This window comes from Lissotriton helveticus, chromosome 7, assembly GCF_964261635.1.
Source record: "Lissotriton helveticus chromosome 7, aLisHel1.1, whole genome shotgun sequence".
NCBI classification, from domain to species: domain Eukaryota; kingdom Metazoa; phylum Chordata; class Amphibia; order Caudata; family Salamandridae; genus Lissotriton; species Lissotriton helveticus.
In genome coordinates this window covers 1668671281-1668687610 of record NC_136068.1, presented here as the reverse complement: position 1 = coordinate 1668687610, position 16330 = coordinate 1668671281, and the positions used below count along the sequence as shown (strand labels likewise).

The 16330-nt window shown below is 42.8% G+C and overlaps 1 long non-coding RNA gene across 1 annotated transcript in view; it reads left to right on the top strand.

Moving 5' to 3' along the window:
* Nucleotides 1-14572, top strand: part of LOC144767606 (uncharacterized) — a 51291-nt gene extending 36719 nt beyond the window's left edge. Inside the window, exon 3 of the long non-coding RNA XR_013598281.1 lies at nt 10784-14572. This is a non-coding gene — a long non-coding RNA (uncharacterized LOC144767606). The remainder of the gene's footprint in view (nt 1-10783) is intronic.
* Nucleotides 14573-16330: the final 1758 nt, after the last annotated feature.

The following is a 16330-nucleotide window of genomic DNA, read 5'->3' as shown; positions in this document are numbered from 1 at the left end:
ACAGGCCCTTAACCTTCCTCATGACAAAAGACAGTCCTAGACCTCTGCGAATAAACTAGATTAACGTGATACCAGGGCCAAAATCCAAGACATCAGAAAGAGTATTTGTGCATTCGAGAGTTGGGAACACTGGGTACAATGTGGGTTCAAATCTAATGCATGCTGTTGGAAGGGAGTGCAGGTGTTTTAGTACTGTTAAGCAATGCTACACTGAGTTCTAAAGCCAGCAATATCACACACGCCAAAATTAGGCATGGGCGTAAAATCTGTTCCGTTGGCGGAATTTGCGGATTTTCTGCAATTTCGCGGTCCGCGAATCTCGCGAAATTGCAGAAAAATCAGCGACATTGCGTGCGGGACGGATTTTCAAAAACTGAAGTACATGAAGCACTTACAGGGTTACAGCAGGTGCCCAAGTTGAAGCTAATTTCTTTGTAACCATTTACAGAGGGTGACAGTGGTGAAGCAGAGGGTGGCAACGGTGAACCAGAGGGTGGCAGTGATTAACCAGAGGGTGGCAGTGGTGAACCAGAGGGTGGCAGTGATTAACTAGATGGTGGCAGTGATGAACCAGAGGGTGGCGCTGCTAAACTGCCCGGGAGCCCTGTGGGTGTGAGCCCCCGCGCTGCTGAGCTGCCCAGGTGTTGTGAGCCCACGCGCTACTGAACTGCCTCGGAGCCCTCTCAGTGTGAAAATCATTTGTGCTCAATTGCCTGGCAGCCCTCTGGGTGTGAGCACACATTGTGCTAAGTGCCCCCCTGACCCCAGTACATATATACCCGTACCCCACAGCATCATTATGCTCTTGCACCATGAAGTCTGGAGCCTGGATGCTCCTGATCGGTGTAGGTGGTACCACCATCTGGTGCAGTCAAAATATAAAGTCATAACTTGCTACACAGCACCAATAAACACGTGTTCCCCCTGGCACCTGTATGCGCATGTACCAGGCGTGGAGCACCCGCATGCCACTGCACCCTACTACCCAGCGCCAGCATATACCTGTACGGGGCAGTTTAGTATGAGATGGGACATTGTCCAGCAGCAGCAACTGCATGCGCCTGAACCCACTGAGCAGGATCAGATGGCTTTGTACCAACAAGCGCAGCAGAGCTATCTTGGACATCTGAAGGATTCTGACGTCCTGTGCCAAACATATTTTTGCATCCATGAGTTTCCCGAGCGCCATCCCTGTGTAGCTCCTGTGACCAGGAGGCTGCTGTCTCTGACCCTTTATAAACAGATGCATGTGAACTCCCGCCCGTTTGGCCCCGTCCACCACACACGTGCTGACAAACTTACAGGCACACGTGGTCACATATTTGTGCAAATGGCACAAAAATCTGCGAGTTTGCGGGAAAATTCGCGAACTCGCAGACTTTTTTTGCCATTTCGCGAATTCGCAAATTTTGCCCATACTTAGCCAAAATAGCGGAGGGGTGGCACAACACAAAATCAGATTATTTCTTATACCCAATATGTGGCATATTTATGTTGTTCTGGATGTGTTACAGCATTCTGTCATATGTGTCCTGTTGAGAGCTTGTGTTTGTTGTTTACAACTATGGTAGATCTGGGAAGTTAGGAGTAAAGCATGAGACCAACCAATCAAGGAAATTCAGGGAGGAAGGAGGGAGAAAGTCATACAACCGGCAGTAAACTACAAAGATAAGGCCAGCAAGGAGAAAACATATTGCACTCAAGGGGATCTCTTTTCTGTATTATTTCAGCATAGCCCCCCTCCCACCAGTTTATCATTGATTTGCTGTTCTGTAGAGTGAAAGTGTCTCCTATAGTAGCTTCTGAATGGTAAACTGCACGGTGGATTGTGAGTAGGAGGATAGTTGACTTGAATGTCACTTTCTCCTACTGCTGGGGGGTCTAATCATTCACAGCATATGGCAGGGAGTATTACTAATTCACATGTCTGTCTAGAAGGATATGGAAAGGTCTGTTTTCTTGTCTATGATTGTTATTTCTCGTTTGGCATGGTCCTTGCCTGTTTCCTTAGGCTGCACAACTGGTATATTGGCTCTGCCCTTTGAGAATTATTTATTTAACATGGTTCTCATTTAATGTGCTTCTCTGAAAACGCGAAGAGAGATTGAAGCACTCATCATCTGAAAGCATGAGTTCCATTTATTTAGTTTGTCAGATGCAGGACCACCACTAGGTCTCTCTTTCGTACTTAGGTAGCAGAGCTGAGCATCGGAGGGTCAAGGCTCCCCCTTTACTAAAATCATCACAGAGCTGGAGAGGTCTCTGCTGGATACAGGTACTGGATATATAACAAGCATTTGCAATGCAATAGGTCTCGCATTGGTGAAAGTTAGAGCTACTAAATAGCAATGTTTCCTACTCATGGTTTTTTTCTGCAGTGGAGTGGTTGTGGGTATGCATGAGCTGTTTGCTGTTTACAATTAGCAGGTTTGAAAACATCCAAACAGAAAGCAAGCTAATAAAGCGGATGGATCAGGAGGCAGAAAGTGAAACCAAAAAACCTGGATTAATCACAACGACCTTGAAGTAAATAGTGTGACATGAGGCAAATATTTTATTTTACTGATAACACCCAAACCTGGCTGCAGCAGCAGCTAGACAGGAGGCATTTGTAGAGCGGGTGAGGTGGTTAATCCTCTAACTAAAGACTGACTGCAAACTATTGCATCCCTCAAAATGAGAGCGAGTTCTATAAAGAATAATAAAGTCCGCTTTTGTCAAGGGGATGGGGAAGAAACAGACCAGTAGCAGCTGGTGAATTTTCTAAGTGGTGAGGCAAAAACATGCATCATGAATTGCACTATAGAATACTGTGTACATTTATACAGTTTACCCATTCAGTCTATTGGCTAAAAGCTCAGAGAAACCGCAGACTACAACCTTGGTCCCAGAATTCAAAGTCGGCAGATCTGGCCATAAGGCCACATTCTCTACCTGTATGAAATAAACATAAGTCATTATTACTTACTTTATTGCAACCTACATGAAAATAGGTAATCTTTTCACTTAAAGCTTTATAACTCAGGCATTAGTCCACGAGAGAGTCAATGTAAGTCACTAACCAGCCTGTTGCAATCGAAGACAGACTGATGAAAACAAGGAATTTTCACAAGGACGTGAGGGATGATGGCATCACGCGGGGCTTTCATATTCAGCGTCCTCTAATACCGAAACTCCTGTGGCACTAGTCTTCACTCTGTTGCAGTCCCTCTGCTATGAAAACTAAGGGCTGTGAAAAGGTAAGCCCAGACATGCGCCTTTCACAGCCTCACTTTTGCTTACGATTCAATAATGAACAGAACGAGGTCAGGCCTTGATAGGCTCGCGTTTGGATTACGCGAATGTTCTCTATCTTGGCCTGCCGAAATATCTTCTGACGCGACTGCAGATTGTGCAAAATTCTGCGGCTAGAGCCATTTTTGGTCTCCAGCGCAGGGTCGGAGCCACAGAGTTGCTAAAAAAACTGCACTGGCTCCCAGTCGCTAAGAGGATTGTCTTCAAAGCGCTTACCTTTGCCTTCAAGGCCCTTCATCGGATTGGCCCCAAATATCTACAGAAGCGCTTGGCTTTTTATGTGCCTCGAAGGACGCTACGTTCCGCGACTTTATTCAAAGCCTTGATTCCCTCCATTTGGCGGGCTAGAATCGGAGGACGCTCTTTTCGTTTTCTAGCGTCTCAAGGCTGGAACGACATGCCTGTCTTGCTCAGGAAAGCTGAGGACCTGCTCTCTTTCAGGAAAGGACTAAAAACCTGGCTTTTCTCACAGTAATTGCTCTCCTGCTTTTTTTATTTTCGCAGGGTTATGTTTCTTTACATTAAGGGCTCTTTGTCAAAGCGCCGGGACACACCTAGGAGTAGCCGTGCGCTATAAAAGAGCATTTTTAACATAACATAACATAACAATTAATCAGGGATGGTTTACAGTGCTACCAAAACAATACATTGTAAATGTATGCAAATTAGAGGGCCGGGCCGCAAACCTATAAGGTAGAAGCCGCTGCTGAAACAAACACGAAGGGGAGGTGATGTGGCATAATGGCAGAGCTCAAGACCAAGTTCAAGTCTCGGCATCGGCTCTGATTTTGGGCAATCACTTAAGCTCCCTAAGTCTCTACCAAAGTTAACATTACAGTGGGTAATGAAACCAGTGCCTGTGTAAAGCGCGCCAATACCTACGCTTTGTATAAACTGCAAAAGAAAAAAACAAGACTTTGTGGCGCTTGAGAACCTGGAAATGGGTTATAAGGGAGGGGAGACAACAGTGATATGCTGCATAAAAAAGCGAACATAGATAATGCAAGATTAATGAAAGCAGAACAAAATGGTTACTTTAAAGGTTTTGGTTAATTAGAGCCAAATGTACTTTACCTACAGCCCAGAACTTCTCACCTCTAACTTAATGCGCCGAACGAACTACTGCAGCACCAATGGTCTCAAACAGTGGATTCACAATAAATAACATGATGAGGACAGCTATGTTAAAGAAGTGGGAGGGGGAAGTGCAGCACACCGAGATGCAAATGCCGTGTGCGCCTTCGGAAGGAATCGTCTGATGAGTATGTGGAGGGTGAGGCGTGTACAACTGTGCCTGCAGCCTAACAAATAAAGCTGCTGACTTTACCCTAGAGAACCGGGTTGTAGTCTCGGTGTGGACTGGTTTAAAAACATGTGAATGATAAAAAAATAAATGTAAACTTAAAGTCACGGGCACTCCCAGACTGCATCGACATCAGCAGGAGGCGGAAGGTGGGCCAGAGGGGAGAAGGCAGTGTGAACACATGAAACTAGAAAAGCATGCACAGCGCCGGCCTGGGAGCACACACAGGGCACACAGGGCGACAGAGAGAGTGATCTATGGGGACACATTGAGCACGCAGTCGTCATGCACACAGGAGTCGAGAGCGATGCAGGTAATTAACAAAGAGTTCTCCAAAGAACAATTAGGCTGTAAAAAGGCAGCTAAGAAGAGCAATGCCACAGATAAACCAAAGGCATGCGTCAGGACAATTTTCCTGGCAATGGGTGGAGTTTCACACAACATACTAATCACCAGATGTCTCGGAGAGACAGCGCATGCGTGCTGTCTTTGCGAGACCTAAAAATTAATGTGTGTGGGAGTGAAGTGAACTGCAGTGAAACTTTATAGGCCTGAATACTGAGGAAAAGTGTCCTTTTTGTCGGCATTTATTTTGTGTCAGGACTCCATTATTTTTGCATCGCCATTTCGTGCCAAACACCTCTGCATGACCCTCCTGGTTGTTTCTGCTGATGTCTGATGAAAGTCTAACTGTCACGACCGCCCTGCCCTTCCTGCTCCTTGTGGTTGAGCCAATTTCAAAAAAGGGAACAAAGAATTGGCCTCACCACCCTCGGACTGAACTCCTGCACACACCGACCCTGTTTCGCAAGACTTGGTGACACCACCGTCCCAGAACTTGTTTCCTTCACATATCCTGTAGTTAAAGATCTGTCTGTTCTCTCACATACATATCCCGTTTTGCAAGATCTGTCCGTAATCTTTTGTACCATCTGTTGCCGCACCGTCCTGCCTGAACAAAGAATGGCGTAACTGCAGTCTGACTCGGCGGAGCCAGGCCCCATCCGAACTGGTTTCTTAAGGTGGGAGGGAAATGTATATATAAGGCCTGTAAGCTATGGAGTGAAGCAGCAGCCTCCTCTGTCTTGTCTCCGAAGAGCTTGGGACTCTGTTCCATATCCCGGGCTATTCGAATAAAACTTGGTTCCTCCTGCAGACCAAGGCTCCTGTGTCTCCTTTTTCTATATAAGGTGGGTATGGAAGACTTGGGTGGTTCCCCCGCCACTAAGGCCTTGATCATAGGTCATACAGCCAGTTTGGGCAGGATAACTGGAGGAGGGAGCAAATATAAATTGCATTTTCTGTGGATGCTCCATTTTAACCGGCAAGTGTTGGGTCTTTTGAAAAAGTTTCAAACAGACAAGTCATAAAGTAGACTTATAGCTCTAAGTGAGGTACCAGTAGTAAGTTAGGACTCGGTTTGTGCTGGGGAATTAGAATATAAATATTCTCCCCACCTCTGTTGGGACTATATTTGATGCTACTAAGGGTCAGATGAAGAGATTTTATGTGACATCTGGTGCTTCGACTTTGGGTGGCAAATGTCAGTTAAAATCTTTGCATGCCAAGGTAACTGTAGGCCTTCTGAGGTGTGTGACAAGAACTGGACACAACAATGGGTTCGCTACTTTGAGGAACAATTTAGGTGCCTCAGTAGCACGCAGGATAATATTTGCTGGCCACTGTCGGTTGATCCGCTAGAGTTTACGGTTAGAGATGTTGAATTAGTCTTGAAATCTATTCCAAGGGGAAAGGCACCTGGTCCTGACTGCATTCCAGCGGATTTTTTCCAACAAGATCATGATCTTTGGGTACCATACTTAGTCCAGCTGGTTAATGCCTTGGCCACAGGTGCTAGGGTTCCCGAGTCCTGGGCAGGTGCAGAAATCCTGCCTATATACAAGAAAGGTGATCGGTCGGTCCCATCCAACTGCCGGCCGATCAGCCTTATAGACGCGGTGCAAAAAATCACAGCCCGTCTTGTTCTTGCCAGGATCCAGGATTGGATTGATGAGTACAATATTCTAACCCCCCTCCAAGCTGGTTTTAGGTCTCATGTGAGTACCCTAGACCAGGCCTTCCGTTTTATGCTTCTTTACTGGAAGACGGTTCTCTTGGGCAAGGGTAACCTCTACGCAGCCTTCGTGGACTTGAGGTCTGCTTTTGACCTTGTTCCGAGGGCTGGGTTGTGGAAGGGTCTACTAGAACTGGGTATGCCAGCCCCCCTTGTACGCCTTCTGGTGAATTTACATTCACATACCTATGCCCAAGTCCGCTGGGGTAAACCAGGGGAGGTGACGGATAGGTTCCCTGTGGCCAAAGGCGTTAGACAAGGGTGTGTTTTAGCCCCCACCCTTTTTTCCCTATACATTAACAAGGTTACTAATTATTTTGATAATTATCCCACAGACGCCCCGACTTTAGCTGGAATGAAAATCCCCTTGCTCATGTTCGCTGACGACACTCTCCTGATTTCAAAAACCAGACAGGGTCTTCAACAGGCCCTGTCGAGGTTTGAGTTTTTCTGCAGCGAACATGAGCTTGAGGTGAATGTGACCAAGACTAAATGTATGGTCCTAAGAGGACATAATCAGATCACTGCAAGGGTTACTTTGGGGGGTATCCCCCTGGAACAAACCAAGTTTTTCACTTATTTGGGAGTTACATTTAGCGAGACCCTAAGTTGGTCCCACCAGGTTGAGCTTATGGCTTTAAAGCACCTACAGATAGGTGGTGCTTTGATCAAAGAGCACAAAGGCTCTTTTACCCGGCCAATTTCACCACTAGTTAAGATTTATGGTTCAAAGGTTCTACCCTCAGTCCTATACGGGGCGGAATTATGGGGCTTTAGCAAATTGGACCCCTTGAGAACAGCCCAAAATAAATTCCTCAGGGTGGCAACGGGTCTGCCTCAGTCAACTCCGCGGATCCCGCTTTTTTATGACCTCGGGTGCCAACCAGTGGAGGACCAAGCGAGATTTCGTCCATTGGCATTCTGGCGACGTCTGTGGACAACGCCGGAACTCCATTTTTATGCTAGGGCCTGCTTGGAGGTCAAAGATCTGCCTGGTTCTTTAAACATAGGCTGGTTTAAGGATTTAAGATCAACCCTAATTGCCCTGGGGTATGGTGATCTGTGGTCAGATCCCGAATCTGCAATCTTTCCCTCTAAAACAGATTTAAAATTGCACTATTGGGACTGGGTGGTTCATAATAGACATTTGCGTTTGTGCTCCAGCAATCTTACCAGTCTATTTATCGTCTTTAAAGACGTTCCTAAGCTTGAAAAATATTGGGACATGATAACAAAGCCCCTGGACCGTAAACTATTCCACCAGTTCAGATGTGGTTCGTTGCCGTTAAGGGACTTCACTAAAAAGTGGGGGTCTGGTGGGACCGGGCACTGTCCGAACTGCCTTGCTCAGGGTGAAAGTTTAAACCATTTTTTGTTTGTCTGTCCCTTGTATATTGCTCCTAGAGCCAAGTGGTTAAGTCCGGTCTGTAGAAGCCTAGGCACTCGCTCGGCTGTTGAAGCAAGCAGAATTCTAAAAACGAATCTGTCCCCATTAATTGTTGTGGGTGTAGCAACATTTTTGGGGTGGGCTTGGATTCTTAGAATCAGGTTCATTAAAAACAATCAACTAGGGGTTCAATAATGTTTTTTTAGCTTACCTGTTTATGAGTAGTTCACTACATTTTATGTTCTCTGGTAATCTTTATGTCAATGCTAATTTTGTATTCATTCACAAGAAGCCTGTATAAGTGATTTAATATGGTTTTAGATGTTTTATCTAGTTTATATAAAAATTTTATTGATGTATATTGTAACTTATGTCTTTTATGATGCATCAATCGTATAAAGACTTCTTGAATTGAATTGAACTGGACACAGGCACTGGCCAAAACGGAGAAATTACAGTGTATGTGTGGCCTGTCAGCACAGACCGAAGACTTGTGAGAGCTTCTCAATCGACAGGACAAAGCTGAAAGTCTGTACATATTTAGAAGGCAATCAGACCATGATGGCGAAATGGGACAGAACATACAAGCCGAAGAAAGACTGGTGAAAATACGTGAGACCACTGACACACCTGTCTTTGAGCTGAACTGTTGACCCACAGGTTTTTGTGAAGAAACTTTTTTGGAACTTGGAAGTGAGTTAGCAATCCAACTTGTGCTCACAATGAAATGTGCCGGAGACCTTACAATAGGAACTCTCTGAAGTTTGGAAGGTGTGAGCCAAGCCTCACTAGAGTGGGCTACTAACTTTCATCAAGACCTTCTGGTCTGAATAAAGGCAGGAGGCAGCCTGGAGATGGTAGTAGAGCTGCACTCATGGAGTGGGAAGACGTCTCCAGTGGCAACTTGTACCTAATGAGCCGCAGCTTGCACTGAAAGCTGTTGGGGAATGTCAGTGTACAGTGGAACTGTAGCTTCGAAACTCTATAGCTCTGAAGTCACTGATCATCTTTTGGGTCGTATTTAACCATAAATTGCTTTGCTGATTTGAATTTGAACTGCACTGAGGGATATCTTTATTCAAGTTTCATTTTCATACTGTGAGCATCCTTATCCAGAACTAGAGAGACAGCACGGTCTCATGCCAAGTAGCTCCCAGATGGAAGGCACATCTATCTCAGTAAGACAGTGCTTAGGTTGCATGATTAGGAGCTAGGTTATCATGGTGGGGAGAGACTTTTGTCCACTAAGGTAACCCAGCTTCTAAACTGCTTACCAATTCGGGAGGAAAAACGTTATCTTGGATGACATAAAATAATCTCAATCAAGTCCAATGTTTCTTTTTTTTACCCACATTGCCACCTGAAACAGGTACTAGCAATATGTAAACCAGACCAGGGCCTGCTTCAACTAGAACAGTCCATCCCAAAGTGCAAGTCTAGGTTTCATCTAAGCAGGAACACAAGCAACTCCAGATCAGTGTTAGTTATGTGTGCCTCGTCAGTAGAGTGCAGCTTGCCTCCCATGGCATAATGAGCAAAGGACCATGTTTGGGCATAACGTCACACTTAGGGTGTTGCAGTAAGTAAAAGAAATAGCGATGGGCAGATTGCTTGAATTACTCTCAGCTCTTAAATTTGTTTTGGACCATAACATAGTCCATCGTCTTCTTGGCCCACCATGTCACCACGGCCAGGAACCTGCCATGTGCAAATCACACTTGGTCCTTCTCCTATACGTGCAGTCTAGCCCAAACTGCTAAGTAGGAATGCCCCAAAAAAGCGAGAAAACATGCAAACTTAGACCGGGAGCAATTTAGGGCAGGCTTTGCTATCATTATTAAATATTATAAGAAATTAGGAAATTTCTTACCTTCAACAAACACATAAAAAGCAATAGTAGGCCTTTCATTTCCAAGTTTTGCATCATGCCTGCTTTGTAAAAAGAAACAGATGCTGTTCGGGGCAGGTTTCTAGGGTGCTATCCATTGCAGAAATGTGTTCCATACACAATTTCATATTCCTCAAATCCAGAAGACATTCAGGATTTCGCATGTCTATAAATTGACACACTGGATTGGATTGATGCATTCCTAAACGCGGGTCGCATCAACCTGCTCATGCTTGGCTCACAACACCAAGAGCCAGAGGCCTGCTGGCACCTGCTGGAGACCATGGGCTGGTGGCTGCACCACTATGAAATTCAGGATTCGTTTCTTGCTGCTTTGCTAATTTGTTATAAGTGCCAATGGAGGCCCCCCTTCCTGCCTTTGCTGCACTCATTCTCAATCTCTAAATGGGTGCAGCCTGCAGTTAAATGACACAAACTGGCCTTGACTCTGCTTCCTTAGGCTTGTTGTTTTTTCTGGTGTTTGCTAGACTAATAGGTGGTAGAAAAAAAGAGATTACCACTCTGCCTAGAAGACTGGGGTGTTTGTTCATCAATAGGATTTACATCGAGAGGCACGGGTATGATGTGCTGCAGCTTATAAATATTTGTCCTGGATAGGCACTCTGCAAGACCACAAAATATTAGTAAATATCTCAAGTTTCTCAAGTCTGTCTGTAATTTCATCTATTTTTTGTTTAAAAGGGATGCTGTGAGATGTCCAAATAGATCATCCATCTGGGGATAAACTGTTGTATTCTTATTCCTTCTTAGAGTTAGTGATGTATTAGAATGTAGAATGTTAGCGTTAATGTATTTTATATTCTGTGCTTTTTCCAGCTAGTACTGTTACTGCTGCTGGACAAGACACACCTGTTTCCTGTGATGAATAAAGAAGCTATCTCATCAATCATCTTTCCGTGGTTATTTCTACACTAATTTATTGGTGACGAGCTGGCGGATGAACCTTTCATTCACCTAAGTCCTTTCTCATGACTTCATCTCGAATATCATTGTTATGGAATTTTCAATCTGCGTTGGAAAAAGGATTTTCCTGGGATTACAGTTCGAGGAGCTCAAATTCTAAAGAGGATTATTGTTCTTGATGGTAGAAAAAAATAAATGTGTACCTTAAACACAGCATGGGATGTCGGTCTGCTGTGTTTGCAGAGTCGCATTGCCATTGGGAAAGCATCTCCTGCACTGGATTTTTTTCAACGGAGAAGCGTGATGTTTGAATCCACCTCTCGTCTTGCATGCCAAGTTTGATAATGCAATGACATGGGACTGACCGTGCGCTGAACACCGAGTGTTCCGTCTTGAGCGTATGCAACGTGTGACATCAGCAAACTCAATGTGAGGTGTAATTACGCCAGGGTCATGCAACGTAACCCTAGAGAGAGGCCATTTTGTTTAATTTATGTGGTTTTCAGTTCCCATAAAAACGCGGGAGAAATAGCTTCCGATTACGAGCCTATATTTCTCAAAGAATACACAGGAAACAGGTGGGGAAGTTACTATATTACCTTGTTTTAAATACAAAATACATGTTGAGTGACATTTAAAGGAAAAGTCCTTCATTACAATATTTCATTTAAGAAATAACAGACTCTTGTGAAAGAGAGATGGCTCGACAACATTTTACAATGAATCCTACTATGCAGTGGTCTGAATGGAAAGAATATTTTGACAATTACATTGCAGCAATTGATGAGAATAAGAAAATGTCAGCAGAACAAAAGGAAAGAATTATGTTACTATCCTTAGGTCCCCTAGGATTAAAGACTTATAATAGAATGCCTAAAAGTGTTGTTAGTGGTGAAGATAATGTATTTTAGCAGCTTTACAAGACTTAGTCAAATACTTCACACCAAACATTTGTATTGAAATTACAAGGTATAAATTCTTTCAGCGTAAACAACTTAAAGGTGAAGCAGTTGATGATTACTTTGCAGAACTTAAGAAGTTAGCTCTCGATTGCAAGTTTGGTGCAAACCATGATGATTTCATTAGAGATCAATTAGTGATGCATAGCAACCATAATACTATTCAGGAACGGTCATGGATCAATGGAGATTCACCCCTAGATGAAGTTGTCAACATTGTACGCAAAGCTGAAATGTCTGGAAGGTGTGCTAATGAACTACAATAACCAGACAAAGATGGGTCTTGTGTATGCAAAGTTAGGTCACGGAAACCTGAACATAATAAGAAATATGACTAGAAGTGGAAAACTAGTAACTCTGAATGGAAATGCTACAGTTGTGGCAGTAAAGATCATTTAGCGTACAGTAAGTTATGTCCAGCCATTAAACAAAAGTGCATGAATTGTGTCATTATGGGGCATTATGCAAAGGTTTGCTGCAAAAAGAATTTTAAAGTGAAATGTGTTCATAATTTCAAACGTTCAAGTAGTAGTGAGAATGAGGATGAAAATGATAAACAGGGAAGTGTACTAAATCTTCAAGAAAGGAAGTTTGTACTAAATATTGATGAGAAGAACACAAAAGGAAAACCTGAATGCAATATGTCCACTGGTGGTGTTAGGATAAAAATCTATGCAGAATCAGGTTCACCTTTTACAATAGTGAATGAGGAAGTATGGAAGAAGATATTTACAGAGAAAGTAGGCAAATACCTATCTCCATTAGATATCAACCCAGAGAGCTTCACAGGTGAAAGAAGTGATGTGATTGGATACAGATGGTTGTCCTTCGTATTTAAAGGCAGATTTGCAAGAGGAAAGTTATACGTGGCAAAGAACAGCCCATCAGTACTGGAATGGCAAGATCAAGGGGACTTGCATATTATTTTAGATCCAAATAGTGTGAAAAATGTTTTAGTAGTAGATGAAGGCATATCCCTTGGAAAAGAAATGGAAAAGAAGTGTCCGGATGTGTTTAAAGAACAATTAGGTACACTTAAGGGATTTGAACATGAGATCATTCTTAAACAGGATGCTACTCCTAAAGTACACAAAAAGAGAATGGTACCAATTATGATACAAAAAGAAGTAGCCAAAGAACTTGAAAGGTTAAAAGAATTGGATGTCATCGAATCAGTGGAATCTTCCGACTGGATTTCTCCGGTTGTGGTTGCTTGACGGAGCAATGGAAAAATCCTTTTGTGTGTAGGCTTACGCCATGTTAATAATAATAATAATATACTTATTGATTGTTTGCCTTTACCAAAAATTACCGAAATGGTGTCTTGCCTTAAGGGTGCTTCATGGTTTTCAACCATCAATCTTTCAAGTGCCTATCACTGGTTTTGTTATCTGAAAAGTCCAGAAAAATTACAGCCTTTATCTCACTATTTGGTTGTTTGCAGTACAAGGGGATGCCTTTTGGCAAGGCATCGGATGTGGCTGTATTTCAGAGACTTATTTATAACTTATTTGAGAAAAAATATGGTGTATTATTTTTTCAGGACCATATTTTAGTTTTTGGTGAGAATAAAGGTCAACACGATGAGAGGCTACATAAAGTTTTAAGTACCTTAGGAAATAAGGGTTTAACAATTAAGTTGAGCAAATGTAAATTCAGCGAAAGAATTGTGTCTTACTTAGGTCATGTAATCAGCAAAGATGGTGTTAAACCTAAACCTGCTTTGATCAATGCTATTCCAAATGTACCATCTCCCAGGCGAACAGATGAGGTAAGATCTTTCCTGGGAATGGCAGAATATTGTGCAAATTTTGCAAGGAAAGTATTCAATATCAAGCACCTCCTCAAGAAGCATGTTAAATTCTGTTGGGATTCTTTATGTGAAGAAGAATTCCAGTATATTAAAGAATTTTTGGAAAAAGTTCCACATTTAACAAGTTTTTACCCCAATTCAGACACTTACTTTACTGTAGATGCTAGTAATAAGGGCTAAGAAGTTGTTCTTTCTCAGAAGCATATTCAGGGCAAGGAGAACATCATTTTGTTTGCTTCAAGGTCCATCTATCCCATGGAAGAAAAGTATCCTATAATTGAGCGAGAAGCACTAGCCTGTGCCTGGGCACTTGATCATTTTAGAGCTTTTATTTGGGGTAAACCTGTTGTCGTTCGTAGTGATCATAAACCACTTATCAAAATACTTTCAACTGATGGTATTTCTTCTTCTTCTGCAAGAATAGCAAAGTTGTCTATGAGAATGAAAGACTATATTTACAAAATGGTTTACGTTCCAGTTAAAGAGAAGGTAATAGCTTATTTTTTTGTCTGGATTACCTAATGCCTTGAAAGTGTGTGAGGATGATCCTTGGAATTATTATAAAGTCACTTTTGTGCATGATTCAGGTCCATCTGCTATTGAACACAAAACCTGGATGGAAAAACATTTGGAAGAAAGTTTTACTAGAAATGTCAGAAGGATGGCCTAAGAAAGAAGTGCTGTCAAAGGAGTGTAAAGCTTTCTGGGAGGTCAAATATGAGCTATCTTTAGAAAACAACATCGTTTTTAAAGGTTGTAAAGTGATTCCTCCGGTTCGCATGAGGAATTGGATTTTGAGTCTATGTCATGAAGGACATTTTGGTGTTGTAAGGACGAAAAATGTTAAGGCATCTTTTTGGTGGCCTTCTATTGATAAAGCAGTTGAAATGCTTGTTCAGGATTGTACCGTTTGTTCCTCTTCAGATAAAACCATCCACACATTAAGACCCCCAATATCGATGTTAATGTTACTAATCAACCTTGGGAGAATGTTGCAATTGATCTTATGGGTCCCATTGGTGAGTCACAAGAATACATTATTGTTTTAATGGATTTATTTACTAAATGTCCAATTATAGATATTGTAAGTAAAGCAGACACTAATACAGTTTTGGAATTTTTGGATCAAGTGTTATTATCTGAAGGCATTCCTGTTACTCTTTTGAGTGATAATGGTGTACAATTTACTTCATTAGCGGCCAAAAGGTATTTTACTAGACTTGGTTTAAAACACAGAACCACAGCACTTTAAAATCCTAGCAGGATTGGTACAGGTGAAAGGTTCAACCGTGTGTTGAAAGGGGCAATACAAGGTAACATTTCAGATGGAACTGATTGGAGAGTGGCTGTCAAAAAAACCGTGTGGGCATACAGGATAACTAAAAATTATGTAGCAGTAGCAGGATTATCACCTTTCATAATGATGAGAGGTAGATCTCCAAGATGCAAGTTTAATCCTGTTTGGTTGAAGGAAATTTCTGTTTTAGAGTGGTCACCTGAGTTGGTTAAGAAAAGATTAATAGAAAATCAAACAAAGAGTAAGGAATATTATGACCATCATAATAATGTTAGGAATGTTTGTGTTAAAGTCGGTGATTGGGTAAGAATCAAAAAACCAACAAAAGTCACTAAAGGTGTCAGTAGATTTTATGAGCCAGAAAAAGTAACTGAAATTTTAAAGAATGCTGTTAGTTAAGAGAATGGTAAAGAATGGAATTTAAAAAGAGTTGTGTTATGCAAAAAGAGTCAATTAGGAGTGAAAAGTAAAACAGATTCAGTTACATATCCACTTTGGTCTACTGATATATGTGAACTCAATTACCGAAATATGACTGTACCTGTAGTAAATAGTAAATAAAATGTAAATGTCGGAATTTGTAAAGCGCACAGCTACCTCCACCGGAGGTGTCCCGGCGCTGTCTGTATACCGCTTAGGAACCCTTCCTGGCTTTCTTGGGAAATGTCCACTCCTGGGCACCCCCCAGGTGCAGCCAGGCATCCCAGCGCTTTTGGGGCCGTTGTGGAGACTAAGCAAGCTATTGCCCAGAGTTGCAGCGTGGGACCCATGATCAGAACAGGTACTGAGGCGAGAATATCCAGTCAGGGGAATTAATGAGCCGGAGACCCGCCGAGGCAGGAATCGAACCCTGGTCCCTGGCCACAGCTCTGCATCAAGGTCTGCCTGCTCTAACCATTGTATATATATATATATATTTACAACAAGGGGTGGTGAGGGACAGAGTCTCTGAATTAAGCAGAATACTCTCACCCAGTCAAAAGATCAGGGCTAGATCCAACACCGTTTTTTAGCTCATTGCACCATCCCAGTTTCAGAACCTGGCTGTATGCAAATTAGTCTGTTCCTGTCCCAGTGCATGATGGGAACAGGGCAAACCAAACTACAAAAGCCAATTCTTACACTGGGAGGGTGAGGGTACTCTGCTTAATTCAGAGACTCTGTCCATCACCACCCCTTGTTGTAAATAATTTTGTCCACCCTAAGCGTGGAAGGGCATACTCAGATGTGAGTCCCTTGCTCATTGCACCATCAGGATTCAAGCAAGCCGGGCCGAAGACGGCTGTAATGCCAGAAACCGGTCCCCGGAAGCTTGTTTCCTTCCCAGTGTAAGAATTAGCTTTTGTAGTCTGGTCTGCCCTGTTCCCATGATGCACTGGGCCAGGGACAGA